At 35.1% G+C, this 17806-nt stretch overlaps 1 pseudogene; it reads right to left on the bottom strand.

The window, feature by feature from the left end:
* Nucleotides 1–7980: 7980 nt before the first annotated feature.
* LOC120588209 (protein FAM136A-like) lies at nucleotides 7981–8340 on the bottom strand (annotated as a pseudogene).
* Between the last annotated feature and the right edge of the window lie 9466 nt (nucleotides 8341–17806).

The raw sequence follows: 17806 nt of genomic DNA, 5'->3' as shown, positions 1-17806 counted from the left end.
GACACATCTTAGAGGAGACCAGATGGATCCTAAGATCCCTTTCCAAATCAGACACTGTGAATTTCAAGCTGTAAGGGGGATAGTTTTAAAATAATATGTGGAAATGTCTCTCTTTTTATCTCTTACTTAAAATTGAAAGCTTTATCTTACAAAAACAGGTTCTATACCAAAGAAGAGGAATAGGAGATGGAAGGAAAAAAGGAGGGAGAAAATATTTGCAGTGTAAATCATGACATAAAATAGCTACATTAAGTAAGAAGTATTTTCTCATTTTCTAAATGAAGTAACTGAGTCAAGGTAGAGCCAGAATTCAAATCTGAGTCTTTCTGATACACAGACCTATACTTTTCCCCATTATATCAATTTTTGAATTTTACTACTGAGAGTGAAAAGTGAGGAAGTGATTGCCAATTTATTACATCTAATAATACATAATAGATGTTATGAATTTGGACTTTAAAGGCAATTGTCTGGGTCGGTCAGTCAGATAATCAACAAATACCTTTTGGGCACCTGTTAGGTGTTAGACATTGTTCTATGCACTGTAGATTATATAGTAAACAAAGTGAGTAGAGTTATTGCCTTTAGAAAACTTACTTTCTGGTGGAGGAGGAGACCAACAATAACATATAAATAAGACAATTCTGGGCCTTGATAAGTCTTTGAAACAAATTAAGCAAAAAGAAAGTAAATTTGGCTTGGTTAAGAGTAAAAGTAGCTGAGTATGGTGAGAAATGTTGAATATAGTTTGTTGAGAGCATTGAAAGCCACACTAACATATTCGGGTTTGATATTGCAGATCCCATAATAATTATTTTCAAGAAAATTACGTGACTAAATTTGTGCTTTAGACAGTTGCCTCTACTGATAGTGTAAAGACTGGAATGGAAAGGGAAGACACAAAAAGCAGAGAGAAAAACTAGACTCTTATGGTAATTCAGGAGATAATGATGAAATTACCAAGGCCATGAGGATAAATTCATGAACTATTAGTGAAATATAAAGGCAGGTATTAGTGAATGGATATAGAGGATGAGGAAGATAATGAGCCGTACAAGGGCTGAATTTGCTAGTCTTGGGTAAAAAGATAGCTTTTCTAGTCTTAAAGAGATAAAAGATGTTGGAGGAGGCAGAAAGAGGAATAAGATGTTTTCTTGTAGGTTATAAATTTGGTTTTGGACAGGTTGAATTTAAGGTATTTGGTGGCATCATCCAAGTTGATTTATTTCAGTAGGCATCAGATTCTCTTGAGAGTAGTTGGATCTGGAGATAAAAATTAGGGAGCAAGCAACTTAGATGTGCTAACTGAAGCCATGGGAATGGATTAAAGATGATATTACAAATTTTAGGGGAAATGGATGTTGGTTGGGTAAACAATAAGAATTAACTGTGATTATCACGCTTTTCCTTGAGTAATATATTTAGAAACTAGTATAAAAAGCACCAAAGCTACTTGAAAAATACAGACAACAAAGAAAATTTCCCTGGAGTGTGTGCCTGCATCTTTTGCTGTCCTCTTACCACTTTCACTCTCCTCTCTTTTAGGCTCTTATTTCACCATGAAAACTCCTCATTCAAATTAGTTCTATCTCTCCTCTTTTCAATCTATTTTTTTCCCTCATCCGCATGCACATCACTTCTTACTTGGTTCTAACAGCATTTTATACAATTTCCAGCCTTTTCATTTCATGGTAAAAATGACTCTAATCAAAGAAAATTAAGGCCCTGGAAAGAAGAATGCCTTTGTATCCACCTTGTACAGATGAATAGGTATACTGGAAAGATCAGGGAATACGTTGTCAAAAAACATGGGTTTCCAGTTTAGCATTTCTACTTACTAACAGTATGAGTGAGGCCACTTACATTAACCGCTTTGAATTTCTGTATTCCTCATAAGAATATATACTTCACAGGACTGTAACAAGTGTTAAATAAAATGATATATGTAGATGTGTTATAGATAGGGCTGTACAGATATTAGGTTTTCATATACTGTTTGGCTTACTCAATAAATATTTGTTGAATGAATGATGACCTCTATTAAAGATTCTTAGATCTACCCCTATAGATCTTCCAGTCATTAAATTATTTCCTTAAGCGTTTATAGCTGCCAGGATTTCTGGCCTTAAATATGTTTATAATACCCTCCTGTATTTTTGGTTGCACTGGCTTTATATTAAATCACAAATGTATTAAATTACATAAAATGTATATCATATTATTTTTAAATAATGCTAAAAATAATATTGTTTTTCCTTTTCGATTATGCCTTTTCAATAATTTTTATTTCTTTTTCTGTAAATCTTTTTTATTCAGTTATCAACTACACATAAAGAACATAAAAATATTTAAAATACTCTATAAAATCAAACATAAAAGTATAGCAACCAGAGAAGGCTATCATTTGCTTAAGTTCTCATTCGGCCATGATTTTTATATTGCCTACTACATTGTACTTACTTTCTAACACTTTTCCTTACTGTAAAATATTCAAAACTGACTTGGAGGCTTATCTTAAAAACTTGAAACTTGAAAACCATGATTATTTCTTACAACGTCTTATGGACTTCTCGCTCTAATTATATGATCTTGGTCATGGCACTTCAGTCTACAGTTTTCTTTCTTTTTTATCAGATAGAGTAAATAAAATTCCACGCCATGCCTATAGATGCAGTCCAAATCTAGTAAAAATACACTGTAGAGGTTAATGATGATGCAAACACAATACTAGACGATGGGCTTTATGAAAACAAAGGCAAAGTCAGATATTTTAAACATATTTTCATGATCTAGCACAACTACTCATAAAAGTTTCTGCTGAACTAATGAATGTTGTATGTAGCAAGTTTTAGATTATTTCATAAATACTATTTCATGCAATTAAGAGCTTCTTTCTAAATGAGAAAGAATGGACTTGTCCATTGACTGCTTGTTCCTACTTCAGACTTTACCCTAAATATTCTCTCCGAATGAAATGTTCTTCCCCATAGACCTTTGTATAGTTTGTTCCCTCACTTTGTTCAGATCTCTCCTCACATGTCTTCCAGAGGGTCATTCCTTGACCACCTCGTTTAAACATTCTTTTCCTAATTACCAGTTTCTGTCTCTTTTGCCTAATATATCTTTACTTATAGCATTTATCACTACCAGAAATTAAACATTTACTTGTACACTTGTATATTGTCTGTCTCCCCACACCCCCAACGAGACTATAAGGTTTGTGCAGACAGGGATCTTGTCTGTAGGGATCACTGCTATATCACCATAGCTTAGAAGAACGCTTGTGAAGTATTAGGTGCTCAATAAAAATTTGTTGAATTGATAAGTGAATTCCTGATATTTATATTTGACTTATCTCCCAGGAATCCTAGAAAATCTTTGAGAGCAGAATTTAAAATCAAATCCTATATCTCACCAGGCCAAAGTTGGGTCAAAGTCACTGAGGAAATATTTAAATTTATCACTTATTTGGGACTTATTACAAGCCAGGTGCTTGCATTTTCTCATGTATTCATCAAAACAACTTTCTGAGGTGGTTATTATCATCCCATTTTAATGATAAGGAAATTGAGATACAGAAAAGTTAGGTAATTTTTAAAAAATCATTTTGGTAGTAAGTGACAAAACTGGCAGTCAAACCCCATTTAGTTCGACTCAAAACCATATGTTCTCTATCAACTAAGTTATGCACTATTTTACATGGAAGCCTTTAAAACCCTCCTGAATGGAAACATAATGTATTTGTTTCTATTTTACAATCCAATAGCAAAAATTTCCAAAGTCCACCTAAAACTAAACCTGCAATTCAGTGCTACACTCAATAAGTCAGCCTGATATGAATGTTCTCATACTGGGAACATGTTTTACAGCACTCAGAACTCTGGGGCTCCAAATATAGCTTCTCTGGACCTAAGGGCTCCCAAATTTTCTTCCATTATATTCTTTCATCCAGAATATTTTACCACGACATCTTAGTATATGAGTTAATCTTATCTGTTCCATATCTTCTTATTTGGGATACATACAACTTAATTTTATTAGAACCTGTGTTACTAATATGTTAGGTATAAAATGATTTGATGAACAGCAGAAGTTGCTAATTAATTACTGACAAAAATAAACAACTAGATCCCAGGATATGAAAGCAAAGAGAGAACTGACAAAGAAAACTTGCACCAAACAAGTTAAACAGGCAAAGAAGGCTTTATTCAAGACTATTGCATTAGGAAAGAGAGATTGATTTCAACTCCTCTGAAACAAAAGGTGGGAGAGTTTTAAATACTGCGGTGAACTAGTGGAAAAGTCCAGAAGGATGTTAGAGGGGAGGATGGTCAGTGAGATTATGTGATCTGTGTTTGTTAATGAAAGTTAGGCTCCTACCCTCCCATAGAGACTGGAAGATAGCAGCAGTATCTTTCTTGATTATTAAAATTCAAAGAGATGGCTCTCAGGTCTTTGAGGAAGTCATTCCTGGGTTTTAAAACTGTCAAGAGATTGGGAGAAGGTTTACATCTCAAGGAGCAGAAAAAAACTACAATTATCAATTTTCAAATGTAAATCCTTTAAGAAAAGGAAGGTCAGGGGCCTATAGTCAAGAAAAAACTGTCTAAACTTCAGTCAAGCTGTAGAGAATGTTCAAATCACCTTGGTCTGTATAAACAGGTGGTCATCAATATATGCCAAATATTTCTATTCATAGAGTCGAATAATAGTTGTGTCTCTAGTTAATATCACAAATACTTTTCAATTTTTTTTTTTTTGAGTCTGCCTTGTGGTAAGATCATGACTGTAGTATATCAGATGAATTAACTGTCATAATGCACTCTAAAAGGCCCTTTTGTCTATTCCAGAGATTAGTGTCTAGTGAAGGCTCTTTGGGAGATCTCCTCACCTTGTTAACTAACCCAAAGGGCTGAGTCACAGTGGGAACTCCAGACAATCTTTATATAGCTCCTGTAGGTGGAAAGAATTATTTCAGAGAGTTAAAATTTACATGCTTCAGAAAACAGCATTTGTTATGGTATGAGTTAATGTAATTATTTACATAGAATTTGTTATGCTTTGTTAGGGCTGAGTTGTGGAAAACCCAGCATATTAACCAAACTCATAACTTGGCAGGGTTCAAACTTCAAACTTTGTGTTCCTTGAAGATCTTGTCAGGATTAGAATTTGTTATGGTGGGTCTAAAGTAGTTCTTGTTCTGGGAGACTATGGCTCTTACTCCTAAATCTTGGCTTTTCTGGAATCTTAGCTGGATACTTTGGAGTTTTAATAAAGTCTCTCCACTTTGGCTAGAATGTGACTCTAAAATCCTGCAGCATTGCTTTATTTCAGTATCCTTATTTTATCTCCAACCCCATAGTGGCTGCTTCTTGGTAAACTTAGCGCAGTCTTGCCCTGTGCATGTGAAGTCTAACTCTTGGCCAAGGGCTGTGAAAAGTCCCACCCAGACTTTGGGGTTCCTCACCCCCATCCTGTGAAGCTACCTTTCTACCAGGTGCCCTGCTGAGTCTAATCATGTCTTCAGCCCCAAAATGTGATTTTTGCCTTCTTACCTTGTTAGGCCATTGGCTCTGCAGTCCTATGCTATGGTAGGAAAATTACCTACATACAGATGTCAGAGTGAATATGGGACTCACCTTATGAGTGTCCCTTCTCTCAGGGATCATAGTCTTATACAGTCAGGTATTGTTGAATACCTGAAAACAATTACCTCATGTATAGTATAGTTTTGTAGTTGTTTAGGAAAGGCTAGACGAGTACTGCCATCAAACAAAATAAAGGCTTCTGAGAATATTAATTTTAACCTTGTTTTGGGCACTTTGATAATATGCTGAAAGCTATAGACTGTTTCCTCAGCACTAATAGTTATTTACATAGTCTATAGCCTATATTTTGATCTCATGGGGAAGGGGAAGAAAAGAATTGGAAAGAGTGCTTCTGTTAATTTTTACTTATATCTTACACAATTTAAATAATAAGCAATTTGTTGTATAGTTTCCTTATATTTTTGTTATGCATCATGTTCCCAATTACTGAAAAATAACTCCATCATATTTACATGAAGTTATCTTTGTCAGTTATTTATATTGCAAACTTTGTTTTCTTTTTCTGGCATTTTCTTTTATACTATTAATTATTTCATACCATGAATTATTCTGAGTCAACTTCATTTAGGTAAGTCTGTAGTATTTAGTTACAATGGGATTTTATTGTCTATTATTTTAACCCATAAATCCAGGAGTTCCTTCCATTTAATTTATGAATTTATTACATGTAGATGAATCATTTTAATGGTAGTTCCAGTTTACATCTGTTGTTGTATTTAATTTGTGTGTGTATGTTTTTTTCTCTAATTTATTATCTTTGCTTAGTTATTTTGGGTAATTAGGAAGAGATATAGTTCTGTTTTTAATTCTACTAGATGTTACTTTATAAACTTAAAAAATAATAATAAAACTTATATTTCTAAATCTCTCATCTTCAGAAGTGAGGCAGTATCTAATGAATACCCACTGTGAAATAAGAGTAAATTTGCAAGTTACAGACATTTTTACTCCCTCCATCTTTCTTCTGTTTCCCAACTTTTGTTAATTAATTTGCTCTGAGAACTTGTACTTCCAATCATTTTTAGCAAACATGTTATTATAATTTGTTACATGGTTCCCTCAATGATAGCTTTAGGTCCACTTTTCTTTTTTGAGGAAAAACTAAACCTTATTTATTTTTTTAAATCAAACCACTAGGAAAATATATCACAGCCCCCAAACAGCAAACAGCAAAAATATATCACAGTCCCCAAACAGGCTATAATACCATTTCAAATAATAACGTGGTAAAAAGACAACAAGGTTCTTATCAAAATGGTAAGGTGCTAGAGCTGAGGCAGGAATACTGCATGTGGCAAAGGCCCCAGACAAAAGTGGCATTTGGTAATGGGGGGCTGCCCCTCTTATGCTCCAAAGAAACTATAGCTCAACCCTGAGTTGCTTACTTTTTCTCCCTTGACCTTCCTGTTCTCAAGGTATTGTCTCAGTAGGGCTCTGTTATTTTAGGGGGTTAAGTAAGCAACATTGGGTTTAGGTTTCCATTCCTGAGAACCAGGTTTTCCCTAAATCTGGTACTTTATAACTCTCTTAATTAAGCAACTAACAGTTCCTCTTTCACTATTCATTCTTGACACTGCTATATACAAAACCAGTATATATACCAGTATATACACTGATATACAATCAAAGGCCTCTTTCTCTTCAAGGGGGAGTGTCACTGCAAGATTGTCTTGTCACTCTGCTGCAGAGAGCCTCAGGGCCCATAATGACAGCCAGTGAGAAGGAAGCTCTGCTTCCGATACCCAGTATGACATCACCTTGTGCTTTGGGAGGATCTTCAGGCTGCAAGATGTAATGTGTGAGAATTTTAAGACATGCACATCTACATCATGATGGCCAGAAAACAGATATCCAAAGGAACCATTCAAAGTTCTCATCCAAACTCTTTCTCCCAACTCTACATCTTAAATCAACTTCATACCCTTGTATATAAAACAAAACCAAGCAAAACAAAAGACCCAGACCCACCCGCCCCCTTCTGAATTAGTGACCTCATGGACTTTGTTTTATACCTTATAAAAAATGATGTGCTCATGTTTCTGGTGAATAGGGGGTTTTTAATGAACAGAAACACCCTCCTCATACTCCATCGGATTACTGGCAGGTTAGAGGAACCTATCAGCCTGCTGGGAACTGTGTCCTACGAAGAATCTGGTACTTCAGAGGGCTCTGGCTTGGTGTGATGCAGATGCCGACTGCCAGGGTAAGCACTTGCCCCAAGAAATTTAGGCTCTCAAAAACTCTGACTCAAATTTCAGAGACATTTTCTAGAATTAAAACATAAAGGAACTAGTGTCCAGAGGCAAGTGACATATGCCTTAAACTTGCTGTCATCCTTTATTCATAAACTTCACTTAAAAGACCTAAATTCTCATTCTTTTAAAAAATAGATTCCTGCCCTCAGCCCCGATGACCAATGACAAAGACTTCTATTTTGAATTGATGAGAGACACTCCTCCAACTTCTTGATCATGGTTGGAATGAGGTTCATGGAGTCATCCACACACGGTCACACAATTTCCCAGCTGCTGCTTCAACCGAAGCTCTTCACTTTTGGCATCAAAGCTTTGGCTTTGTCGTTGCAACGCATGATGCTCTGGGCCAGGCGGTTCTGGGACTTCACCTGGCTGGTCACGAGGGCCTGAGCTTGAGTCAGTGGCTCAGTGCACTGGTACACCCGCTGCATGGAAGCCTGGCTGCCCGCACGGCAGCTGGGGCTGCACCGGAACATCGGTCATCTTCCAGACTCTACTGTAGAGTCCACCACACCCGGAACTGCAGTAACTCTGCCTTGGCGACATGGCGCTGCACCCGGCCGCGCTAGTGCCCACTTCAAGGTCCATGTTTAAAGAAATCAATGGCTCCTGCCACTCCTTTCATACTACACCTCAGGATTAGTTAGTTTACACCCCAGATAAATTGAGAACTTGGTTTATTTTGGGCAATGTGCTAGGAACTAGGGATTCAGCAATGGGTAAGGTGGCCACCAACTTTCCTACGCGATAGCAGCTTCCAGCATAGTAAGGGGAATTTTCAAATAAGAAAAAAGTTTCTTCACTTTTCTTGTAATTTCAATAATGTTCATTTAAAAAAAAATATTTTGTTTCATTCTTTTACCTTTCATTAAGATCTCATTCAGTAGTAGGAACCTCTGTGGGCATTCCAGTCTCATTGTTTTATTTGTGTTTCTAGGTATGCATGCTTCACTCTTTAAATCTCAATTCTTTGTGATTTATGTAATTCTCATGGCTTCACAATCAGTTCTGTGGTTTACTTCTGAGTAAAGAATTTCCCCTGTCTTGTCTGCTTCATTCAACATCACATATTTGTTTGGAACATTCTGATTTGTGTTTGTTCGATGGTGTGTGCTATAAAATGCTGGGAGAAATAATTGGACAATGCAACCTACTAAAAGTATAAGGGCTTAATTATGTTCACAGTGTTCTCTCAGTTATCAGAAGCCCACTGAGTTGAATTCCACACAGGCGTCAGAAAGTTCCTGTTTCTTAAAAAGTGTCTTGGGAATGAATTTTCAAATCATTGTCTCAGTGCATCTTCTTACAGATCTCTTTCCATTCAAAAATCATCACACACTGCCTTTCCAAGTTTCTTCTGAGAAAGGAATCTCTGACGGATATATTAAAAAAAAAAAAAGCATATAAACTGTCAAATGGAGTAGCAGAGAGGTTCTAAAACATTGGAAACTGTTTTAGTTCTAGATCAGATCAGGAGTCCCGTACCTTTCAGAGGTGGTCTATGAAATTATTTTACTAATTTATTTCTTTGTGAAATCAAGTGGAGAGAGGGTAAAGGTTATAGTAATTGCCCTTAAATCACCATCCTGAAAATTCAAGAGGGTGTTATGATCTGAGTAAGTCCACTTGCAAAGACATCTGGGAAGAAGTGCCACCTAACTTGCCTTCAACGGGATATATTTTTCTAAATAAATAAATAAATAAATAAATAAATAAATAAATAAGATGTAGACTTCTTCAGAAAAACTTTATTTTATATATCTGAAAGCTTCACAATGTGTATTCATTTATAAAATATTCAATTATGTCTTGTGAAATATAATAAAGATTATTTATTTATTTATTTATTTTATTGAGCTTACTATTTTACAAATATAATTCACTTCTTTTCTCCTCAAAACACCTTTTAACAATTTCCACTGTCATTGTTCTAAGAAACAGTTTGAGGAACCTCGCCTTAGGGAAATGCTTCTCGTGAAGCCTATGACTTTGAGAGTTAAGTTAATAGTTTAAAAAGAGATAAGGTAGCAGAGACTCATTTTATATTTTCCACTTGACTCTTGACCAACTGGAACACACAAACACACTACATTCATACAGAAAGAATGCTGTGTTGAAAATTCTGTCTCTATACTTTAGCCGAAACTCCAGGAATAAGATAAATATATGGCTCCTTGTTTCCAAAATAAAACCAACTCTCATCATTCCCAAATATTAACACTTATATCAAAAATATCCTGTTTAAACTAATGTTATTGGGTGTAAGTTCACTCTGAAGTATTAATTAACTATTAAGAAATTTCTTAATTCCAAAGAGGTTCCTTAAATTGAGAGGCTGTTCCAGAGTTAGTAAAATCATAAGAGAAGTGAACAGCTTCACTGGACTTGAAAGACAGATGTTGAGGGACTGCTACAAAGATAAAATTTCTTGAAAATTTGGTCTACTACCTACTCTAGCTGGGCTATACAAAATTATTCCCAGTGCACATTTTGAAAATGATTTTCAAATAGGATAACCAATTATTAGTCAATGGTATTGTGTGATAGATGTGTCTTATCTCACCCTTGCCAGTTTAAATATTATGTATATTTTTATCTTTGCCAGTTTTATGTAGAAAATCTCTCATTTTTAATAGAATTTTATTAATGAGGATAAATATTTTTAATTTTTCTATGAATCATATTTCTATCTTCTCATGTAACATATATTATGTAGAGGCTAATAATTTAATCTGTAATAATTCTGTCCCCTTATTTCACTTCCGTTCTATCAATTGTTCTGCTTTATGAACATATTCTGTCAGTATAAGGTATAAATAAAACCAATTTGTTGTCCTATCTCAATAACCCTAGAATGTGACTTGATGATGAAGTTGCTTAAAATTGTGATGAGAATACAGTGAAAAATTGTTTATACATTCTATTTACTATGCTATTATTAATTTGGCTAAATATCTTGAATGTAAGAAAGAAAACAAAGATCCTTGCTATCACTTTTATTAGTTGACACTGTTTCAAAGAGGTAGTTACTGTTTTATACCAAGAAAACAAGATTATTTAAAATTATTAGAAACAGGAAATAAACAAGATCACTTTTGAATATAAAGACATATATTTAAATTATGAAAATCAGTGGATTATCCCAAATTTAATATCTTGGGTTGAATATATCTCCTGTGTTATGGAACAAAAAGCCTATCTTCTCCATCAATACAAGTAGGTAAGATTTATCGTACTTATACTGAAATCTAGATGAAACCCGGACAAATTATTTCACATAGAAAACTAATTTCAATGTCTTGGTATTCAGGGCATAGGGAATGTGTGTTCAATCTTATTCAAGGAAAGCCTCACCAACACAATTTTCAGGTAACAAGTTTTTCAAGTAACCTAAATGTTTAATAATGTGAACAACAACGAAACAGAACAAAAGATGGATACTTAGCTACGTTTGATATACCTCTTTCTTACATTAATGATCTAAGAATATGTCTACTTTTGGGACTTGTCTGAATAGAGAAAATATTCTATCCTAATAATTTGGAAAGACATAAGGGGTAAGAAGGGAGAAATTGAAAGGACTATTGCAATTGATGAAGGGATTTGTGAGGTATGGAAATGAGAAAGCTAGAGATATTTAATAATATTAATGATTAAAATGTAGTACATATTATTTACCAGGCATTGTAGTTAAGTGCTTCACAAAGAATGTAGGTTGCAGACTTCAGAACAAGTTTGTGAGACTGCTGACATTTTTATCTTCAATCATGTGAATTAGAACTGAGGCTTAGAGGTGAACTATTTTTTCCAAGATCAAAGAGCTTAGTAGCAGAGATAGAGTTAGAACACAAACCTATATGATTTAGAAAACTGAAAATTAATAATTAGTCCTAATAGTCAAATTAATTAATTTAGTTATTTTACTTACTCATTTAAGGTAATATATGTACCTTATTAAAAACTTCAAATAGGTTAACAAGAAATAAAATTAGGAACAGCAATCACTTAACATTAAATCTGAAGTTTCACACACTGCACGTAACCCTTTCAATTCTTTTATCTGTGATTTTTAGTCATTTACCTCAATACTTCTAAATAACAAAGATGATACCACTATTTTTCATAAATCGAATTTACTGAGCTTTAAATTATCACATCACAAGATATACTGTTCAATGAGCTTCAGTAAATATGCACAACCATGTAATCACCACCCTAACCAAGAGATTGACATTACTATCACCCCAGAAAGTTCTCTTTTGCTCTTTTCTTTCTACTCTCTCTGACCCAAGGCACTGATGTAATTTTTATTAACATAAATTTACATAAATTATTGTTACCTGTTTAGAACTTCATGTATAGTACATTCTTCTTTGTGTGTGGCTTCTTTAGTTCAGCAGAATAATCTTGATATTCATCCACATTGTATGTATCAGCACTTAATAGCATTCCATTGTATAGATATACCATAATTTTTTAAATCTATTTTCCTTTGATGGATATTTGAGTTTTTTCCCAGTTTTGGCTTTTAGGACTAAATCTACTATGAGTATTTGTGCACGAGTGTTTGTTTGAACATGTTTTCCTTTATCTTTGTAGTGAAATGAGTTAAGTGTATGTTTAATTTGATAAGAAACTGCCAAACATTTTTCAATATTGTACCATTCATGCTCTCATAATAGTATATGAGAGTTCTAGTTCTATATTCTCACTGACACTTATTTTTGTCAGTATTTTTAATTTTAGCCATTAACTTCAAAGTTTAGTCATATCTCATTATAGTTTTAATTTACATTTTCCTGAAGAGCAATGATTTTGAGCATCTTTTCATGTATTTATTGGTCATTCACATATTTTCTGAAATATCTGTTGAAGTCCTTTGCCCATATTTTATTGGGTTTTTCCTTCTTATTTTTTAATTATAAGAGTTATGTATATAGTTTTAATATATATTTTGTTAGACATATTTATTGCAAATATTTTTCCCAAGGCATGGTTTGCCTTGTTATTTCCTAAATTATGTCTTTTGAAGAGAAGACATTAATTTTGATGAAGTCCAATTTATCAATTGTAATTATATTATTAGTTCTTATTGTTTCTCATAGCAGCTGCACCATTTTACAACCTCACCAACAGTGTGCAAGGGTTGCAATTTCTACACATCCTCACCCACATTCGTGTTTTGTTTTGTTTTAATTTATTTATTTTAATTAGTTTCAAGCATAAAGTACATTGGTTATACACCTATATAGTTCATAAAATGATCCCCTCAATTGCTCTCTCCCTCCCCTGACCCTCTACCTAGCCAACATATTAATGCTAACTGCATTCCCTATGCTGTGCTCATGACCATCCATCAGCTACTAATTTGTACTTCTTTAACCCTTCACCCCATTCTCCCAACCCTCTAACCCCCCTCTCCTCATCTATCACCAAGTTGTCCACTATATTTGTGATTCTGTTTTAGATTAGTTTGTTCTTTTTATTCCTTAGATTCCACATATAAGTTAAATCATATAGTGTTTATCTTTCTCTGTCTGACTTAAATATCTTCTAGGTCCATCAAAGCAATATCTTTTTTCATACCCTTTCTTTTAGTCTAGGTGTGTCTTTTAATCTGAAGTGAGTCTCTTCTAGGCAGTATGTAGGGGCCTTGTTTTCTTATCCATTCAGCCACTCTATCTTTTAATTGGAGTGCTTAATTCTTTTCCACTTGAGGTACTTATTGATAGGAATGTAGTTGTTACCATTCTTTATTCCTGTTTTTGATACTTCTTAAAGAAGTCCCTCCAACATTTCCTGTAATACTGGCTTGGTAGTGATAAATTCCTTTAGCTTATCCTTGTCTAGGGAGCTCTTTATCTGTCCTTCAACTCTAAATGATAGCTTTGCTGGTTGTAGATCCTGGGTCTTCATCACATCGAATATTTTTTGCCAAACCCTTCTGTCCCCCAGTTTCTTTTGAGAAATCAGCTGCCAGTTGTATGGGTGTTCCCTTATATGTAATTATTTGTTTTTCTCTTGCTGCTTTTAAGATTTCTCTGTATTTAACCTTTGGCATTTTAATTATGATGTGTCTTGGCATGAGTCTTTTTGGATCCCTGGTTTTGGGGGTTCTCTGAGCTTCCTAGGGTTTTATGTGCATTTCCTTCACCAGGTTAGGGAAGTTTTCCATTATTATTTCTTCAAGTAGCTGTCCAACATCTTGTTTTCCTTCAGGCATGCCGATAAAATGGATATTTTGACCTTTAATAGTGTCCCATTTGCTCCTTAAATTATTTTTATAGTCTTGGCATCTTCTTTCTTGCCATTCTGATCGAGTGTCCTTGGCTTTCCTGTCCCCTAGATAGGTCACTTGATCTTCTTTTTTATTCACTTTGTTTATTCCTTTGTTTATTCCATTTACTATACTTCTCATCTCAGATAATGTGTTCATTTCAGATTGGTTCCCTTTTATAATTTCCATTTCCATTTTTATGTTTTTTATCTCTTTGTTGAAGTTCTCACTGAATTTATCTACACTTCCCAAAAGTTCATTGAGCATCTTTATAACCAGTGTTTTGAACTCTGCATCTGTTAGATTACTTGACTCCATCGTTTCTGGATCTCTGTTCTCTTCTCTCATATGGTTTCTGCTTCTTTGTCTTCCTATCGTGGCTGCCTTTCCGTGTCTGTTTCTATGTACTAAGCAAAGCTCCTAAGTCTCCCGGTCTGATTAGTGTGGATTTGTGAAGTGCGTGTCCAGTGGCACAGTCTTGAGAAGGGTTCAGCTGCAGGCTAAATTTAGTCCAAGCCTCTACCCCTCTTGGGGCACTGTTAAGATTCAGCAAGCAATCCACAGATGCTATGCTTATAGTTGCCTCAAAAGGCTACGCCAGAAACTAAGGCTCCCTCCAGTGTAAGTCTTGGTGCTGCTCAGCAAGGAGCCCCTGACTCGCTGAAGATACCCCTGGATGTGGCTTGAGTGGTGCCATGAGTTGGGGGAGGTGGAGCTTCAGTGAATCCTCTGGGCGGAGCGACCTTGGTTATCCAGTTTGGTGATGTTCAGACTATGGCAGCGCTGTGTCTGTGCACTGGGAGGAAGGTGGGCTCAACAGGGAACAACGGATACCGCCAGCACTTCTGTACAGAGCAAGTCTCACCTTGGCCCTCACTCTGACCATGTCTTCCTATAAGTCCCTGCTGTTCCCTGTGTGCAGCCAAATTGGCACTGATACTCAGAGAGAGCAGGCCCATCACCATGAAAATCCACTCGCAGACGCAGCCCCTTTAAGAGGTATCTGCCTTTGCCGCAGCCTCCATCTCACTCAGCTGCTCTGACCGGGCAGCCTTGTGTCCTCACCCCATTCTACCTTCTGCCATCGCAGGGTGATTTCTTGTATTTCTCTCTGGTTGTATGGCTTGTTCATCTAGATCTCAGGAGATTTTTCCTTACTCAGCTCCTTGTTTCCATCACAACTTTGATTTGGTCACCAGAGGGATGAACAGAGCCTCTATTATCTATGCCATTTTTTTACCTCGAGGTGGTTTTTTTTTTTTTGATAGTGCACACTCTAACAGGTGTGAGGTGATATCTCATTGTGATTTTGATTTGCATTTCTCTGTTGATTAATGATGCTGAGCACCTTTTCATATGCTTGTTGGTCATTTGTATATCTTTTTAGAATAAATGTCTATTCAAGTCCTTTGCCCATTTTAAAATTGAGTTATTTGTTATTTGTTGTTGTTGTTGTTGAATTGTAGGAGGTCTTTATATATTCTGGATATTAATTCCTTATCATAAATATGGCTTGAAAATATTTTATCTCACTCCATAGGTTGCCTTTTCATTCTGTTCATTGTTTCCTTTGCTATGCAGAGGTGTTTGTTTATTGTAGTCTCATTGATCTATTTTACTTTTGTTGACTGTGTTTTAGGTAGAACATTGAAGAAATCATAACCAAATTCAATGTCATGAAGATTCAGCTACATGTTTTCTTCTAGGAATTTTATAGTTTGAGATGTTACATTTAGGTCTTTAATTTGTTTTTAGTTAGTTTTTCTATATGGTGTTAGGTAAGGGTCCATCTTCATTCTTTTGCACATGGGTATCCAGTTTTGTCAGTACTATTTGGTAAAAAGACTATACTTTACCCATTGTGCAGCTTTGGTACCCTAGTCCAAGGTCATTTGGCCATATACACAGAGTTTATTTCAGGGCTCTCTATTCTGTTTCATTAATCTATATGTCAGTACTATACTGTTTTGATTACTGTAGCTTTATAATATGTTTTGAAAATAGGATGTGTGAGACCTCTAGATTTTTTTTTCCTCAAGATTGTTTTGGCAGTTTGGGATTTATTGAGAAGTTGGGCTGTAGGGGCAGGGCAAGTCTCAGTTTTTATATGTAGACTTTCACAGAAGTCTATGTTTTCACTATAGCCTCTCTACCCTAAGCTGAGCTTGGTGGTTCCATGTCTAGGGTCCTTTGGTTCGGCAGAGATTAAATCTTTTGTGTTCTGCTGTGATGAATATAATAAGGGTAGGGATGGATGATAGTTGTTTTGCTGTGAAGTATATGGACAAGTTCTGGAATTTCCAATGATATTCTTTACTACCTTGAAGTAAAGACTCAGTAAATGCTCATTGGTTGATTGATCTTCTCTTTCAACATTAGTGGGCTGATTGCTGGACTGAGGAGACAATCTAGACAAAAGGAGTACAGAAAAAGTTCAACCGAGAAAAAATTGATATTGTTGAAAATAAAAGTGGTTAAATTTGTTAGATTCCATATATGTGATTTTCTCACAAAGTCTTTTTCTGAAGAAACATTATGGAATTTATATCTATTAAATTTAAAACTCTGTTCTTATAAGCATTAATATTAGAATCTTAAATAGATAATCACTGAAGTTAACCTGCTTAGTTTTTGCATATATAGAATTCTAAATATTTCTGCCAGTAAGATTAGAAAGTTAAGAAATCCTTTAGGAGAACACTTTTATTTCCCTGAATAGCTCATTGTTTTTCTTCTGGAGTTTTTCATGTAGGCTATTTAGGTGAATATTAAGAGTGTGAATGGAAATATTTTGTACCCATGATGCTACAGATTGGCATCTTCAAAAGACGAGAGATATTGCCAAGTCTATCACTAATCAAGTTTTATAATTTACAACCTGTGCAAACTGTGGGCTGAGAACACAGCAGTTGTGCTGAGCATTTCTGGGAAGTTACCATCATCCCAGTACCAATTATTAAAACCTCTTACACACATTAAAGCTATAAAGATTAAAAATATAGCGCACTTGTCATTAAATATGGATAACATCATGCAATATGCATTATATACAAAAACAATGTCCTACCACTTGAGCTTTATCACCACCCTTCGGAAAATCCACAAACCCAGAGTCTCACATCAAAACTCATTTTGGCAAAGCCAAGGAACAACTTTGTCATGCAAAATAAACACAGATGTTCCGCACTCACAAGAGGAGATGGTGCATAGGGGATGCACAGCTCTGTAAAATATAATGCCTCCTTACATATCTTACAGCAGTATCTTTTGTGGAGGCTGCAAATGTTGTTTAAAAGAACTGATTCTTCTGTTTTAATAAAGTGTCTTTCTGACTATAGCTGTGAACACATTGAACGAGTTCTCTCTGCATGTATGTAGAAGTATAGGCACACAGTCTGAAAATGTTAGTTCGAGTGTTTTTGAGCTAAAGAAAATAACTAAATTTCACATAAATCTTAAGCAGTGCCTTTCTTGTCGGTGATTTATTGATTTCTGTCTGTAAGGTATAATATGAATGACCATATTAATTATAAGAAGGGCTGAGGAAGGAAAAGTTTCTGGCCTCCTCCATTAACTGACAGTTAATGTTGGGTGTTTCCAAATGACCAGATATCTATAATTGACTTCTCTTTGTTCCTTTCCTTTTCAGTTAATTGCAATAGAAT

The sequence above is a fragment of the Pteropus medius genome, unplaced genomic scaffold, assembly GCF_902729225.1.
Source record: "Pteropus medius unplaced genomic scaffold, Ma_sr-lr_union100, whole genome shotgun sequence".
Classification (NCBI taxonomy): domain Eukaryota; kingdom Metazoa; phylum Chordata; class Mammalia; order Chiroptera; family Pteropodidae; genus Pteropus; species Pteropus medius.
The sequence above is the reverse complement of the archived record's forward strand: the minus strand, read 5'-3'. Positions and strand labels throughout refer to the sequence as shown.